We start from the raw sequence: 15,518 nt of genomic DNA, 5'->3' as shown, positions 1-15,518 counted from the left end.
AGGGCGTTACTGGTAACACTAGTAATAAAGTGCTATGATGACCATAAAAGCTACTTAATGACCGACCGTTAGTGTGCGGGGCACCTTTAGGTCTCCTGACCGTCGAGTGGTTGGGTCTTGGTCGAGTGATTGCTTCTTGGTCGAGTGTCTTCGAGTCTGTCGAGTGGGGCACCTTCAAGTCGATTGAAAGGCGATTTCTTCTAGAGATGTCCTTGGATAGGGCAGCCAGGACAGGTCCATGACCCTACCCTAGCTTGATAGCTTCATCATTAGCCCCCGAATGGATCGAGGTTTGAGTGGGGAAGGAGTTGAGGACCTCTCCAACTCGTTTTTCATGCCGTGAGCATATCTTGCTCCGGATCAATGGACCCGAGTGATGACAACAACTTCCTTTTCAATCGCCTTGATCCATTCTTAATTCTTCGTCGAGTGAGTTTCTTTATCTGTAAGGCTCCGAGTGACGGTGCGGAGGAAATCTTTTAGTCTGACAAGTTTGTTTGCTGCCCGCGGATTTAGTGGGATTCGAATTTCGGGAAGCGCGTGGGACGGGGGAGGCCGCAGTAATCGGATGGGATAGAGCGGAGCCGCCTCGATCCCCGCGCCACCTTTTTTGCCACGTATCTCTCGCGCGGTCATTACGAGATTTGACGGAGCCATCTGGGCCTACCTGTCAGCCACTCGGAAGCGGCCTCATATAAGGCATTGGACCGGAGTCCCCCGAACAGCGCGCCCCATTACTTCTTCTCCTCCTCACGCCTCTCTGCTGAACCGTTACCCTTCACAGCGGCTCTCGAACCGTTACCCTTCTCTCGCCCCAGCGCCACCGCACCACACGCGTCTCATCGGCGACAATGGTGAAGGAGAGGACAGCGGCTCTGGAGCGGGCGAAGAAGGCGACGGCGAAATTGAAGGGGAAGGCGACGAGCCGGGGCGGATCTTCTTCGCGGACTGGCCTGCCGAGGGGTTGGATCCAGGGCGACTGGATCCACTCGAGGATCTCCTAAGAGGACCTCGACGACCTGGCCGAGGGAGGGCTGATCCCCTACGACTCGGCGCGGCTTCCGGGGAAGGAATCCGAGCCGCAACCCAGGGAGGGTGAGCGCGTTCTTCTTGCCACCCACGTCGACCGTGGGTTTTCCTTGCCCCCTCATCCTTTCTTCCGAGGGTTTCTGAACTTCTTTGGGGCTCAACTCCACCATTTTACCCCCAACTCAATCGTTTATCTTGCCGCGTTCATTTCCTTGTGTGAGAACTTCTTGGGTTGTCGACCTCTGTAGGATCGAAAGTATGTCTAGAGGGGGGGTGATTAGACTACTTGACCAAATAAAAACTTAACCTTTTCCCAATTTTAGTTCTTGGCAGATTTTAGCTATTATAGGACAAGTCAAGCAATCATCACACAATTCAAGCAAGCATGCAAAGAGTATATTGGCAGCGGAAAGTAAAACATGCAACTTGCAAGAATGTAAAGGGAAGGGTTTGGAGAATTCAAACGCAATTGGAGACACAGATGTTTTTCCCGTGGTTCGGATAGGTGGTGCTATCCTACATCCACGTTGATGGAGACTTCAACCCACAAAGGGTAACGGTTGCGCGAGTCCACAAAGGGCTCCACCCACAAAGGGTAACGGTTGCGCGAGTCCACAAAGGGCTCCACCCACAAAGGGTCCACGAAGAAGCAACCACCCACAAAGGGTCCACGAAGAAGCAACCTTGTCTATCCCACCATCGCCATCGCCCACATAGGACTTGCCTCACTAGCGGTAGATCTTCACGAAGTAGGCGATCTCCTTGCCCTTACAAACTCCTTGGTTCAACTCCACAATCTTGTCGGAGGCTCCCAAGTGACACCTAGCCAATCTAGGAGACACCACTCTCCAAGAAGTAACAAATGGTGTGTAGGTAATGAACTCCTTGCTCTTGTGCTTCAAATGATAGTCTCCCCAACACTCAACTCTCTCTCATAGGATTTGGATTTGGTGGAAAGAAGATTTGAGTGGAAAGCAACTTGGGAAGGCTAGAGATCAAGATTCATATGGTAGGAATGGAATATCTTGGTCTCAACACATGAGTAGGTGGTTCTCTCTCAGAACATATGAGTTGGAATTGTGTATGTGTTCTGATGGCTCTCTCTTCGAATGAAGAGGAGGTGGAGGGGTATATATAGCCTCCACACAAAATCCAACCGTTACACACAGTTTTCCAATCTCGGTGGGACCGAATCAACAAACTCGGTCGGACCGAAAATGTAAACCTAGTGACCGTTAGGGATTTTCGGTGGGACTGACATGCAACTTGGTAGGACCGATATGGTTAGGGTTTGGGCATAACGTAATCTCGGTGAGACCGAATTTGGTAATTAGCTAACCAGAGAGTTGGTCAGGCAAACTCGGTGGGACCGATTTGCTCTTTCGGTGAGACCGAAAAGTTACAAAAAGGGAACACTGAATTTACATTGCAATCTCGGTGGGACCGATCCGCTCTTTCGGTGAGACCGAAAAGTTACGAAAGGGAAACAGAGAGTGTGCAATCCCATCTCGGTGAGACCGAGATCCCTATCGGTAGAACCGAATTGCTAGGGTTTGGCAGTGGCTTATGACAAGTGAAACTCGGTGGCGCCGGATAGGAAGAATCGGTAGGACCAAGTTTGGCTTTGGGTTTAGGTCATATGTGGATATGGGAAAGTAGTTGAGGGTTTTGGAGCATATCACTAAGCACATGAAGCAAGAGGCTCATTAAGCAACACCTCATCCCTCCTTGATAGTATTGGCTTTTACTAAAGACTCAATGTGATCTTGGATCACTAAAATATAAAATGAAGAGTCTTGAGCTTTTGAGCTTGAGCCAATCCTTTGTCCTTAGCATTTTGAGGGTTCCACTTTCACATCCATGCCATGCCAATCATTGAGCTTTCCTGAAATAGTCATCTTGGAAAAGCATTAGCTCAATGAGCTATATGTTGTTATGAATTACCAAAACCACCTAGGGATAGTTGCACTTTCAATCTCCCCCTTTTTGGTAATTGATGACAACATATAGATCAAAGCTTCGACAAATGATAATAAGCATGTAATATATCGTCGCTTTGAGAAGTATGTGATAAGTAAGAGCTCCCCCTAAATTTGTGCATATTTAAAATTTGCTTTGGACTGCAAATGCACAAGGAGTTAGAGTCATGGGTTACTCTTTCATGTCACATACATCTTGGTGGAGCGCTTAAAATGATAAGAATGAAATACATGCACTCATCACCAAGAATAGTGAATGATCACATAAGATAGATAAGATAATAGCATTAAGCAAACATTAAGTGTAGCTTATGATCAAACACATGATCATCAATGTCTCACAGATAATGACGTAGTATCTCAAGCACTCAAAAGCAAACAAAGTTTGAAAAACCACCAAATAAAGCAAGAGAGAAAAAAGCAACACACTCTCTCTCGAAGCCTATGATCTATACATTTTTCTCCCCCTTTGGCAACAAGTTACCAAAAAGTTCCTAGAAAATGCATAGTGCTAGATCGACGCTCAGGCTTGATCTTCAGGTGGTGGTGGAGTCCGGATCACTCCAAGGACGAAGGCTTCTGTAGACGTTGAAGTAGACGCTGGAGTTGGAGCTGAAGTAGATGCTGGAGCTGGGGCAGTTGCTCTTGTGTCAGGAACTGGCACTGCAGATGACCTCGGACCTCGTGGCACTCTGGCAAAGGCATCAGTGGTTGTCTTCCCTTTCCTCTCCTGCATATCATCCTGGAGCTGCTCCACTGCAGTCTGAATCTCTGTCACCTTGACATCCAAGTCATAGAACTTTTGTTCCATGATTCTCTCTAGGCTTGCCTGGTTCTGAGTTAGGGTGGCTAGTCCTTTCTCAATCCGCAGGGTGGATGCAATCAGGTAACCAAGCTGCTCTTGTTTGGTCTTCAAGAAATATTCAGATGCCTCCTCTTGAGTAGGCATCTTGGCAGCTTTCTCCTTCCTCGCCTTCTCCTTCTTGGCTTGTGCTTGAACTGATGATGGCTCATTCTCAGTCATGACTACTTGATTATCCTCAAAATCTGGACGAATGGGCAGGTGTTCCTTGTCCAATAAGTATATGCCTGTGCCCATCTTTGAGTTAATGAGCTCCTGAATTTGTGGGGCATACCCACAACTCCTCTTCTGGTCTGCTGCAGTCCTCTTGATTGTTTCTACTATGAGGCTCATCACCTTGAATTTCTGAGGTACATCAAATACATGAAGCAAATTAATTGCATGGCCTCTGATCATCTTGTGATCTCCAGACTTGGGCAATAAGGTGTGCCTCAAGATCCAATTGATAGTTGGCAGCCCTGACAGAAGATAATGCACTGAGCCAAATTTGAAAGTGTCAAGTGCTTCATTTGGAATCTCCTTGTACATATTGGACATTGAGTTGTGGCCCATCTTCTTCTTGGCATAAATGTCCAAGTCATCTGCTTGCTCCTCTGGGGCATTGATCAACTTTGCCCATTCCTCAACAGTTGATTGGTACCTTGTACCTTCAGACATCCATGTGATCCTTCCATCTGGGTAGAAGTGTGCTGTGGAGTAGAACTGCATGATGAGCTCCTCGTTCCACTTTGTGAGCTTCTGCCCAACAAAGTCTGCAACTCCACAAGCACTAAAGCTGTCTTGCACTCCAGGGTAGTGCTCTTCGTTGTCCTTGATGTATTGCCAGTCAACCCATCTCATATCACAGACTATTGGCTTCTTATCAAGCAGCACTGTCTCATAGAAGTCCTGCTGTTCCTTGGTGTGAAATTTGTAATCCACAGCAGTTCTTCTCCTTGAAGCATACAGATCTACTTCTCTCCACTTCCTGAGCCCTGAGTCTCTCCTGAGCTTCATATCCTCAGCCACAGGATGAGCATCGTTGTGGTCTGGGATCTTGGGCTTGAGCTTTCTCAGAACATTCTCTTCCTCTTCTTCTGTAGCTTCAGGCACTGGGGCCTTGTTCTTTTCAGCAGCTGGGATGCTTCTTGTATTTCTCTTTGGTTTTGGCTTTGGAGCTGGCTTGGCCTTGGAAGCAGCTGCCCCTGATCTTATGGCATCACCCATCAGCTTAGGTGCCTTAGGTGCTGGTGCAGCTACCTCTTCTTCTTCCTCTTCTTCCATGATGGAAGCCTTTCCAAGCACTCTGGCTACGGTCTTCTTGACCCTTTCCTTCCTTTTCTTTCCTTCAGCAGCAACTGGCTCTTTGGGTGCAGGCTTTTCAGTTGAATCTCTGGCCTTTGACATAGGCTGCCTGCCTGCTGGCCTTTTGATCTTTAACCCTAGCTTTGTGCCCTATGCTGGCTCAACTCTCTTTGATGTGGCTTCCTCTTCTGCCACATAATCTTCATCCTCAGAATCTGAAGTTCTCTTCTTCCTCTGTCTGGTGGCAGCTTTCGGCAGATTGCTTGGGGTACTCCTGCTGCCATCATCTGAAGAGCTGGAGGGACTAGTGCCCTCACTCATGTGCACTTGCTGTTCTGACACATTCTGGCTGTCACTCTGATCAGACATGATGCAGACTCTGACTGCTGACCCTGTGAATAGTTTATAGATGAGGTAGAATAGATGAGCATCACAAAATGCAGAGATTTTTGCAAAAGAATGATCCAAAAACTTAGTTTTAGTTTCCCACTGAAAGCATCTCGGATCTACCGATTTTCAAACTCGGTGATACCGAAGCAGTTTTGGAACCTAAACTAGTGAACTCGGTTGGACCGAGTCACAGTTCGGTGGCACCGAGACTACTAGGGTTTCACAAAGTTCCAAAATCGGTCACACCGGTAAGTAATTCTCGGTCAAACCGAGTCTCACTTGTGCAATGGCATAAGCCAAATCGGTGGGACCGAGTTTTTCAACTCGGTGGGTCCGAGATGGTTTCGGCGGAAACCTAAACCTAGAATTTTCGAATCAAACCTAATCTACGAGTTCATTGACTGGATAGGAGTTTATCAAACGTGGCTAGAATCATATGATCACAATGTGCTAGGAATCGGATTGGGGAATAGCACAAAGATCGAGTCCATACCCTAGTTCGGTAGAGACTCGCTACGGCGGCAACGGCGGGGTAGAATTCCCGTTGACGGCGACGGAGACCAGCGACTGGAGGCGGCTGGCGGCGAGAAGACGATCCGGAGACCACGTTGGCAGAGCAGGCTATCGCGCGGGCGAAGGGGTTTAGAGAAATTTCCAAATTTTGCCCGTGACTATATATAGCCCGACCCTGTCGGTGTGACCGAGTGGAACGACTCGGTGGCACCGAGATGCAAAACTGTATACAGTTGTTGCAACTCGGTGTGACTGAAAGGTTCAAATTGGTTGCACCGAGATCAAAAACCTAGATCAACTTAATGATCTCGGTAGGACCGAAAGTGGGGTATCGGTCAGACCGAGAATCATAAAGAGGTTTTGGAAGTTTAAGTCTATGACGAATCGGGGACTCCGAGCGCTCCTCACACAGAGTGGTTCGAATCTGACTTGATCAAATTTTGTGATGTAGCATGAATAGAGTTTGAGACGAGAAAAGCATAGATAGATAGAGGAGGTTCTTAGGCATTCTTGTCCATCCACTTGGCAAAAGGAAATGAAACCGAACAATCAAAACAACAAGTGGATGTCCTCGAATGAGTAAGATATGCAACCAACATGCTCACACAATAAGATGGCAAATGAAATATGTGACAAGGCATGCACAACCAATTCTAGCATCTATCAAGCAATTTGCGATGACAAGGTCATCTATATATGAGTATATTGACTTAGGAGTCAAGTGAGAACACTTGATCGTAGGTCATACTCATCATTTAAGCTCAAGTGGGGTTACCACTTTTACATAAAGCATTGTTGTGTTCACATCTTTAGAGTTGCTTTAGCTCAAGTCTTAGAGTAAAGCTCCCCCTAGATGTGATATCCCCCCTTAGAGGGATGAACTAACCTCGGGTTTTGTCGATGATGACTTCATGTAGATGTTGAAGATGTGGATGCTCAATGTTGATGTAGATCACTTGGAGCTATCCATTTGAGTGAATTGCACTTTCAATACCTACATGGGTTAGTCCCACAAGGAACAAACAAGGATATCCATAGACATAGAGTGATGCACACACAAGATGATGTCCATGAACACTTTTAGGTTACCTTGTCCCTTGTCTTACCAACAAGAGGGTTTGTGACTCCTTTAACTAGTGCAAGATGTGGAAGTTGATTGCACTTGTTCTTGCCAAAATGATAAGAGTGAAGTATGTTGGCGGAGTCACCCTCAAGAACTCTCTAGTTCTTCTTCTTTTGGATCCACACCATCTTGATGGGAATCCTTGGAGTTGTAGTCGTACTTGATGAAGTGGAACTTGAAGTAGTCTTGGGAATCCACTTGACTAAGGTCTTAGGAGCTTCTTCAAATGCATCAATTTCCTCTTGAAGCTTGTCCTTGCCTTTTTGCTTGTAGTCTTGTGGTGGAAGATCATCTTGAGCTTGTGTCCCCTTGAAAGAAGTATCATACTTATCTTGTTGTGGAACAAACTTAGTATTGGGGTATTGATCTTCTTCCCACTCAACTCCATTGGCATTTAACTTTCGTTCAAAACCAACACCTTGATTCTTCCGGTGCATTCCTTGCTTGCGCACAATTTCCTCGAATTTCTTACTCCTGGCAAGGCTTTTGTACACTCCTTTCTCTATAATTCCCTTCAATAAGCTATTTTCTTGCTCAAGTGTAACTTGGCTAAGAGAATCATTAGTGGAATCAAGAGAACTACTAGAAGCAACAATATTGGATTTAGCATGATCATTGTTACTGCTAGAGGAAGAATCTTTCTTGTTCTTGTTACTAGACTTGACTTGAGGCATGTAAGTGGATAAGAGTAAACGCTTGGCAATGTAAGAAGAACTTTTCTTGCGGAGATCATCATTGATTGCTTTTAAGAACTCATGCTCTCGCTCAAGATTGAGCTTTTCAAAGCGTAATTTCTCATGAGCTCTTAAAAGTTCTCGATGATCTTCGAAGATAGTTTCATGAGCTAACTTAAGAGTGTTTAGTTCTTTAGTTAGAGACTCAATCTTCTCCTTATCATTGTCATTCGTTTTATCTTGATTAGCATGATTAATTGACGTTTCATCATAGTATTCATCACTAGAGTTGTCAACAAGCAAATCATCACCTAACAAGTCATCTTCATCACTATTGAAATCAACATACTCGGGGTGTGTTACCTTAGGACCTTTGGTCATGAAGCATCTTCCAATTCCTTCATTTGGTGAGTCAAATATGTCATAGGAGTTGGTTGACACAAGTGCTAGACCGGCAACACCTTCATCTTGAGTATCTTCGGAGTCGGAGTAATAACTTCTCTCAGAGTGGCTGTCGGAGTCGGAGCCGGATACCCATTCACCAACATGAGCTTGATGTCTTCGTTTTGTGTAGCTCCTTGATGATTTTTCCTTCCTTTCCGAATCCTTGCTTCTCCGTGAGTATCTTCGTTCATAACAATCATCTCTACTCCTTCTCTCTCTTGGTGGTGATTCTTTGCTTCTTCTTTTTGGAGAATCTTCTCTTCTCTTGTAGGGAGCCGTACACTCATTGGAATAGTGTCCGGGTCTTCCACAACTGTAGCAGTTTCGCTCTCAACTAGAAGATCTTTTGTCATTGTAGGACCTTGACTTGAAGCTTCTATCTTTGCTTCTACTCTTGTAGAACTTGTTGAAGTTCTTCACCATTAAGCTCAATTCTTCATTGAAGTTTTGTTTCTCACTTGATGATGTAGGGGCTTCACATGAGGCTTTATAGGCACCACTTGATTTGTTGTGAAGTTCCTCTTTATCCTTAAGTGACATCTCATGAGCAACAATTCTTCCAATCACCTCCGTTGGCTTGAGATCTTTGTAATTGGGCATCATTTGGATCAATGTGCACACGGTATCATATTTTCCATCCAAGGATCTTAGAATCTTCTTGATGATGAAATCAGTCATCTCTTCACTTCCTAAGCCGGCAATCTCGTTTGTGATGAGAGCAAGCCTAGAGTACATTTCAGCGACACCTTCACCATCCTTCATTTTGAACTTGTCAAGTTGACTTTGAAGCACATCCAACTTGGATTCCTTGACGGAGTCGGTACCTTCGTGCATATCAATCAAAGTGTCCCAAATTTCCTTTGCATTCTCAAGACGGCTGATTTTGTTGAATTCTTCGGGGCACAATCCGTTGAAGAGAATATCACAAGCTTGAGCATTGTATTGCAACATCTTCAACTCATCCGCGGTAGCTTCACGGTTTGGTTCTTTCCCATCAAAGAAGTCACCTTGCAAACCAACACACACAATAGCCCAAACGGCGGGGTTATGTCCAAGAATATGCATTTTAATTTTATGCTTCCAACTAGCAAAATTAGTACCATCAAAGTAAGGACCTCTACGGTGATAATTTCCCTCGCTAGATGCCATACTCTCCTAGGTTGTGAAACCAAGGCTATGACCACCAAAAGCTATGGAGATCAAAGCAAATGGAGACCAAAGCTTTGATACCACTTGTAGGATCGAAAGTATGTCTAGAGGGGGGGTGATTAGACTACTTGACCAAATAAAAACTTAACCTTTTCCCAATTTTAGTTCTTGGCAGATTTTAGCTATTATAGGACAAGTCAAGCAATCATCACACAATTCAAGCAAGCATGCAAAGAGTATATTGGCAGCGGAAAGTAAAACATGCAACTTGCAAGAATGTAAAGGGAAGGGTTTGGATAATTCAAACGCAATTGGAGACATGGATGTTTTTCCCGTGGTTCGGATAGGTGGTGCTATCCTACATCCACGTTGATGGAGACTTCAACCCACAAAGGGTAACGGTTGCGCGAGTCCACAAAGGGCTCCACCTACAAAGGGTAGCGGTTGCGCGAGTCCACAAAGGGCTCCACCCACAAAGGGTCCACGAAGAAGCAACCACCCACAAAGGGTCCACGAAGAAGCAACCTTGTCTATCCCACCATGGCCATCGCCCACACAGGACTTGCCTCACTAGCGGTAGATCTTCATGAAGTAGGCGATCTCCTTGCCCTTACAAACTCCTTGGTTCAACTCCACAATCTTGTCGGAGGCTCCCAAGTGACACCTAGCCAATCTAGGAGACACCACTCTCCAAGAAGTAACAAATGGTGTGTAGGTAATGAACTCCTTGCTCTTGTGCTTCAAATGATAGTCTCCCCAACACTCAACTCTCCCTCATAGGATTTGGATTTGGTGGAAAGAAGATTTGAGTGGAAAGCAACTTGGGAAGGCTAGAGATCAAGATTCATATGGTAGGAATGGAATATCTTGGTCTCAACACATGAGTACGTGGTTCTCTCTCAGAACATATGAGTTGAAATTGTGTATGTGTTCTGATGGCTCTCTCTTCGAATGAAGAGGTGGTGGAGGGGTATATATAGCCTCCACACAAAATCCAACCATTACACACAATTTTCCAATCTCGGTGGGACCGAATCAACAAACTCGGTCGGACCGAAAATGTAAACCTAGTGACCGTTAGGGATTTTCGGTGGGACTGGCATGCAACTCGGTAGGACCGATATGGTTAGGGTTTGGGCATAACGTAATCTCGGTGAGACCGATTACACAAACTCGGTGAGACCGAATTTGGTAATTAGCTAACCAGAGAGTTGGTCAGGCAAACTCGGTGGGACCGATTTGCTCTTTCGGCGAGACCGAAAAGTTACAAAAAGGGAACACTGAATTTACATTGCAATCTCGGTGGGACCAATCCGCTCTTTCGGTGAGACCAAAAAGTTACGAAAGGGAAACAGAGAGTTTGCAATCCCATCTCGGTGAGACCGAGATCCCTATTGGTAGAACCGAATTGCTAGGGTTTGGCAGTGGCTTATGACAAGTGAAACTCGGTGGCGCCGGATAGGAAGAATCGGTAGGACCGAGTTTGGCTTTGGGTTTAGGTCATATGTGGATATGGGAAAGTAGTTGAGGGTTTTGGAGCATATCACTAAGCACATGAAGCAAGAGGCTCATTAAGCAACACCTCATCCCTCCTTGATAGTATTGGCTTTTCCTAAAGACTCAATGTGATCTTGGATCACTAAAATATAAAATGAAGAGTCTTGAGCTTTTGAGCTTGAGCCAATCCTTTGTCCTTAGCATTTTGAGGGTTCCACTTTCACATCCATGCCATGCCAATCATTGAGCTTTCCTGAAATAGTCATCTTGGAATAGCATTAGCTCAATGAGCTATATGTTGTTATGAATTACCAAAACCACCTAGGGATAGTTGCACTTTCAACCTCACTGGGGTCTTTTCAAGCATATTTTCACTTGTCGCTCCCAAATAGTGAAAAAGGCTAATCTGAGTGACGAGAGGATCCAAGTGATCCAGATGTGTGGGGGTCTTGGCATCCAGACGAGGGGAAAAAGCTCCTTTCCAGCCATGATTCTTCCCGATTCAGTTCGCAGATGGCAGTCAACCTGGTTCTACTGCAAAGACCAGTCGACGCCAGGGCAATCGACTGGCCTCCCTCCCTTTACCATGGACCGAGTGGAAAAACCCTCCCCTTTGAAGGTGCTCCCGGAGGAGAAGGTGCACGTGAAGGTGTTGGTCAACCGAGTGGTTCAGCTCATTCGTGACGGGGTCACTGGTATGGATCTCTTGGAGGTCTTCCTTCAGCGGCGCATCCAGCCTCTCCAAGCCCGAGACCACCCGATGTGGATGTATTCGGGTCTAGAAGACTCCACTCGGATCCACCCGGAGGAGGTCGATGACGACACGCTGGAGAAGTGGCTGTCGAGCATTACCGGGAACAAGGATGAACCCAGGGGAGCCAGGAGAGTCCCTCCATTCGACCAGTCTCATGCACCAGAGAAGGTCCGATTCTGAGTTTTTGCTTGTAATCCGAATTCACTCGTGCAGCTGTCTGTATTGCGTCGACTGACTTTGTTCTCCCTGCTTTCTTTCAGGCCATTGTTGAAATGTATTCGATGCCCAATGGGGAGCAAGAGCAAGCTCTGGAAGGCGAGGCGAGTGGTGGCAAAAGTGGCGAGTGGACTTCTGATGGTGAAGGGGATGGAGGAAGCGACGACTCGAGTGATGAGGAAGAAGTCGAGCCGCCTCCTCGCATAGAGAGGCGATCCAAGCTTGACCAGGATCGGCCGAGTGCCCGCGACAAGGCGACTGCTCAGGCTGGTCAGTCTTCGAAGCGTCCTCGGATCTCTTCACCAACCACGACTGAGAAGGAGCCAAAGCACCCCAAAGTTGCAGAACCGAAGACTCGGAAGGCGCTGCCGAAGATCAAGATCGATATCCCTGTCGCCTCCGCGTGAGTGTTTCTCCTTGTATTCACTCGATGCTCCGCGCTGTTTATTTTTCTTGTTTTAACTGGACGAGCTTTGGAATTGGTAGCGCTGCCACTTCCGGGACCTCAGCTTACAGGGATGATGATGAGGTGATGGAGGATGCGGTCACTTCTAATCCAGGTATGATTTTTGCCATACTATCTTTCTTTGGTCGATTCAACTGCATCGTGCATCATTGGGTGACATGATTTTGGCAATTTGAACTTTGTACAGCTCCCAACATTATTGACCTCCCTGATGATGATGAAGAGCCCGAGAGGTCTTTGACGAGGAAGAGTAGGTGAGCTCCTGTAAGTGAGGCGCTGCAGTCGACGCCGAGGACGGAACCAGTCGTTCAGGACACTGGTGACGTCAATCGGGGTTCTGTTACCTTTGCGGAGCCCCTGTCGAGCGCCTTGCCTTCTTCTTCGACTGCTCAGGCCCCTGTCGACCCGCCTTCACTTTTTGCAACTCATCATGTCCCGGAGGACGAGGTGAATGCTGCTAGGGAAGCCATATGCCAGGCGGGCATTATGATGGAGAAGATGAAGACGGTGCGGGACGCCAGCCAAGCCGCCTATGATGCCAGCTCGGCTCTCCAGAGCAATGTTCAGGTTAGTTGGTCACCGCTTGTTCTGTTAGGATATGCTATCTAAAGATTCTTTCTGAAAATCTTTTCATCTGTACACCCACTGGGTGTGTCGATTGAATTTTTTGGACTAGTGGGGGCACGCTGAGTGCACCCACTGGGTGTAGTCCCCGAGGCTACGGCGGACTGCTGGCAGTCGACCATAGTCTTTGTATTTTGTCGAGTAAAACCGAACTGGTAGTTTGTTTCTTCCGCTCGATCCGGTCGAGTGGGATCAGAACCGGTGGGGGCACGCAAAGTGCACCCACTGGGTGTAGTCCCCGAGACCGCGGTCGACTGCTAGCAGTCGATTGTGGTCTGAGTTCTACTTTGTCTCTCCTTTTTTTTGAACTCGACTCTGGCGGGCCGGTCGAGTGGGATCAGAACTGGTGGGGGCACGCAAAGTGCACCCACTGGGTGTAGTCCCCGAGACTATGGTGGACTGCGGGCAGTCGACTATAGTCTTAGTATTTGTCGTTTTTTGCTGTGGAATAATTTCTCCCCTTTGATTTCAGAAATCTTGTGATCTTGGAGCTCGCTTCGCTGATTTGGAAAGTCAGCAGATTCAACTGAAACTTGACTTGGAGCTGGCCAGGACAGAACTGCAGACGGTCAGAGACGGCGCCGCCGGTAAGACAAGTCTGTCGACTGGTCAGTTTTAGGCCCGAGCCCCCTTCTGCTATTTCTGAATCAATCATCATTTCTTTGCAGAAAAATTGAGAGAGGCTTTGGCGAAAAAGGATCAGGATTTGTCTGCTGCCCAGAAGGAGGCTGACGACAGGACCGCTCTGGCCGAACAGAAGCTGGCTTCAGTCGGCCAGTTGGAAGAAGAGAATACCAGGCTGAAGACTGCTCTGAATGAAGCCAACAGGGAGTGCACACGTTGGAAGAAGGAGAACCTCAACCTGACCGAAAAGATGGAAGGCGTTGCTCGTAGGAGGGACGATCTGGAGAGCTACCTGAGGAGCCTTGCCAAGAAGTTGTATATCAAGCTTGAAGGTGCACATTTAGTTCCGACTGATTTTTTTTGTGTCGACTCAGTGTATGAAAATTGACTTATCCTTGGATCGTGAATGCAGAGTTTTGCCAGAACTTTGAAGAGGAGACTGGGCGGATCGAACCAGGTTTGGATCCAATCAACTCTCCCGTGAAAGATGAAGCTGCCATGAATTTGCTCCGACTGGAATCTCGCATTGACGGTGCCGTGGACTACTTGGCTCGACTGAAGGTCGCCATGTCACGGATCGACCCGGCACTTTGGCCAGAGGCTACGCTCCAAAACGATCTCGAGTCTCTGATGACTCGTCTTAACGGAATCCCTGACCGAGTGCAGGAGTGGAAGAAGTCTTCTGCTCGGTGCGGCGCTGATGTGGCTCTGTCCTTGGTTCGTGTCCACTGCAAGGAGGTGCGACAAGACAAGCTGGCAGCAATCAAGGTCACCAACACCCAGAAGCATGACTTCTGAACCTTTATGGAGACTTTCATCGCTGCAGCCACTCGGATAGCCAATGGCGTCGACCTGGATGAGTTCGTCGAGCCTGCCAGCCCTCCTCCCGCGGAGTGAACAAACTCTTATGTCCCACCTTAAATTTGCCTCGGAATGCCGAGTGGTTTTTGTAACCGTTAAACTTTTTCGGGTCGCATGCCCGAGTACCTCGATCCGTGATCCAGAACCTTTAGGATTTTATCTGAACTTGGTTTACCGTTGAATATCTTTATGAATCTCCTGCTAAGTGAACCCAACCTTTATTCGAGACAACTTTCTGTATTCGCAGCACAGCTCCGAAGGAGGGGGAAGTAGTCGACCCATGCCTTGTATTTGTGGCGAAGCTCCCAGGGGCGGGCGGCGGTCGACCCACACCCTGTTACTGCAGAGTGGGACGGAGCGCACATTGTATTTGTGGCGAAGCTCTCCAGGAGAAGGGTGGGGGGGCAGTCGACCCGTACTTCGTTATTGTAGAGCAGGATGAATCGCGCATTGTATTTGTGGTGAAGCTCTCTAGGAGAAGGTGGCAGTCGACTCGTACTTCGTTACTGTAGAGCGGGATGAATCGCGCATTGTATTTGTGGCGAAGCTCTCCAGGAGAAGGTGGCAGTCGACCTGCCCCTCGTCGTCCTTGAGGATTGAGATGTTTTTGGGAGAACTTAGGCGAGTACTGGACTGCAGCTAAGCCCCCGAGTGGGAGGATTGCTCTCCACTTGCTAGGGTTTTTTAAAACTTAGGCGAGTGCCTGACTGCAGCTAAGTCTCTAGGTGGGAGAACTTAGGCGAGTACTGGACTGCAGCTAAGCCCCCCGAGTGGGAGGGTTGCTCTCCACTCGGTAGGATTTTTCAAACTTAGGCGAGTGCCTGACTGCAGCTAAGTCTCTAGGTGGGAGAACTTAGGCGAGTACTGGACTGCAGCTAAGCCCCCGAGTGGGAGGGTTGCTCTCCACTCGGTAGGATTTTTTCAAACTTAGGCGAGTGCCTGACTGCAGCTAAGTCTCTAGTGGAAGAACTTAGGCGAGTACTGGACTGCAGCTAAGCCCCCGAGTGGGAGGGTTGCTCTCCACTCGGT

Source organism: Triticum aestivum, chromosome 2A (genome assembly GCF_018294505.1).
Source record: "Triticum aestivum cultivar Chinese Spring chromosome 2A, IWGSC CS RefSeq v2.1, whole genome shotgun sequence".
Lineage (NCBI taxonomy): Eukaryota > Viridiplantae > Streptophyta > Magnoliopsida > Poales > Poaceae > Triticum > Triticum aestivum.
Note: the sequence above shows the minus strand (reverse complement) of the source record.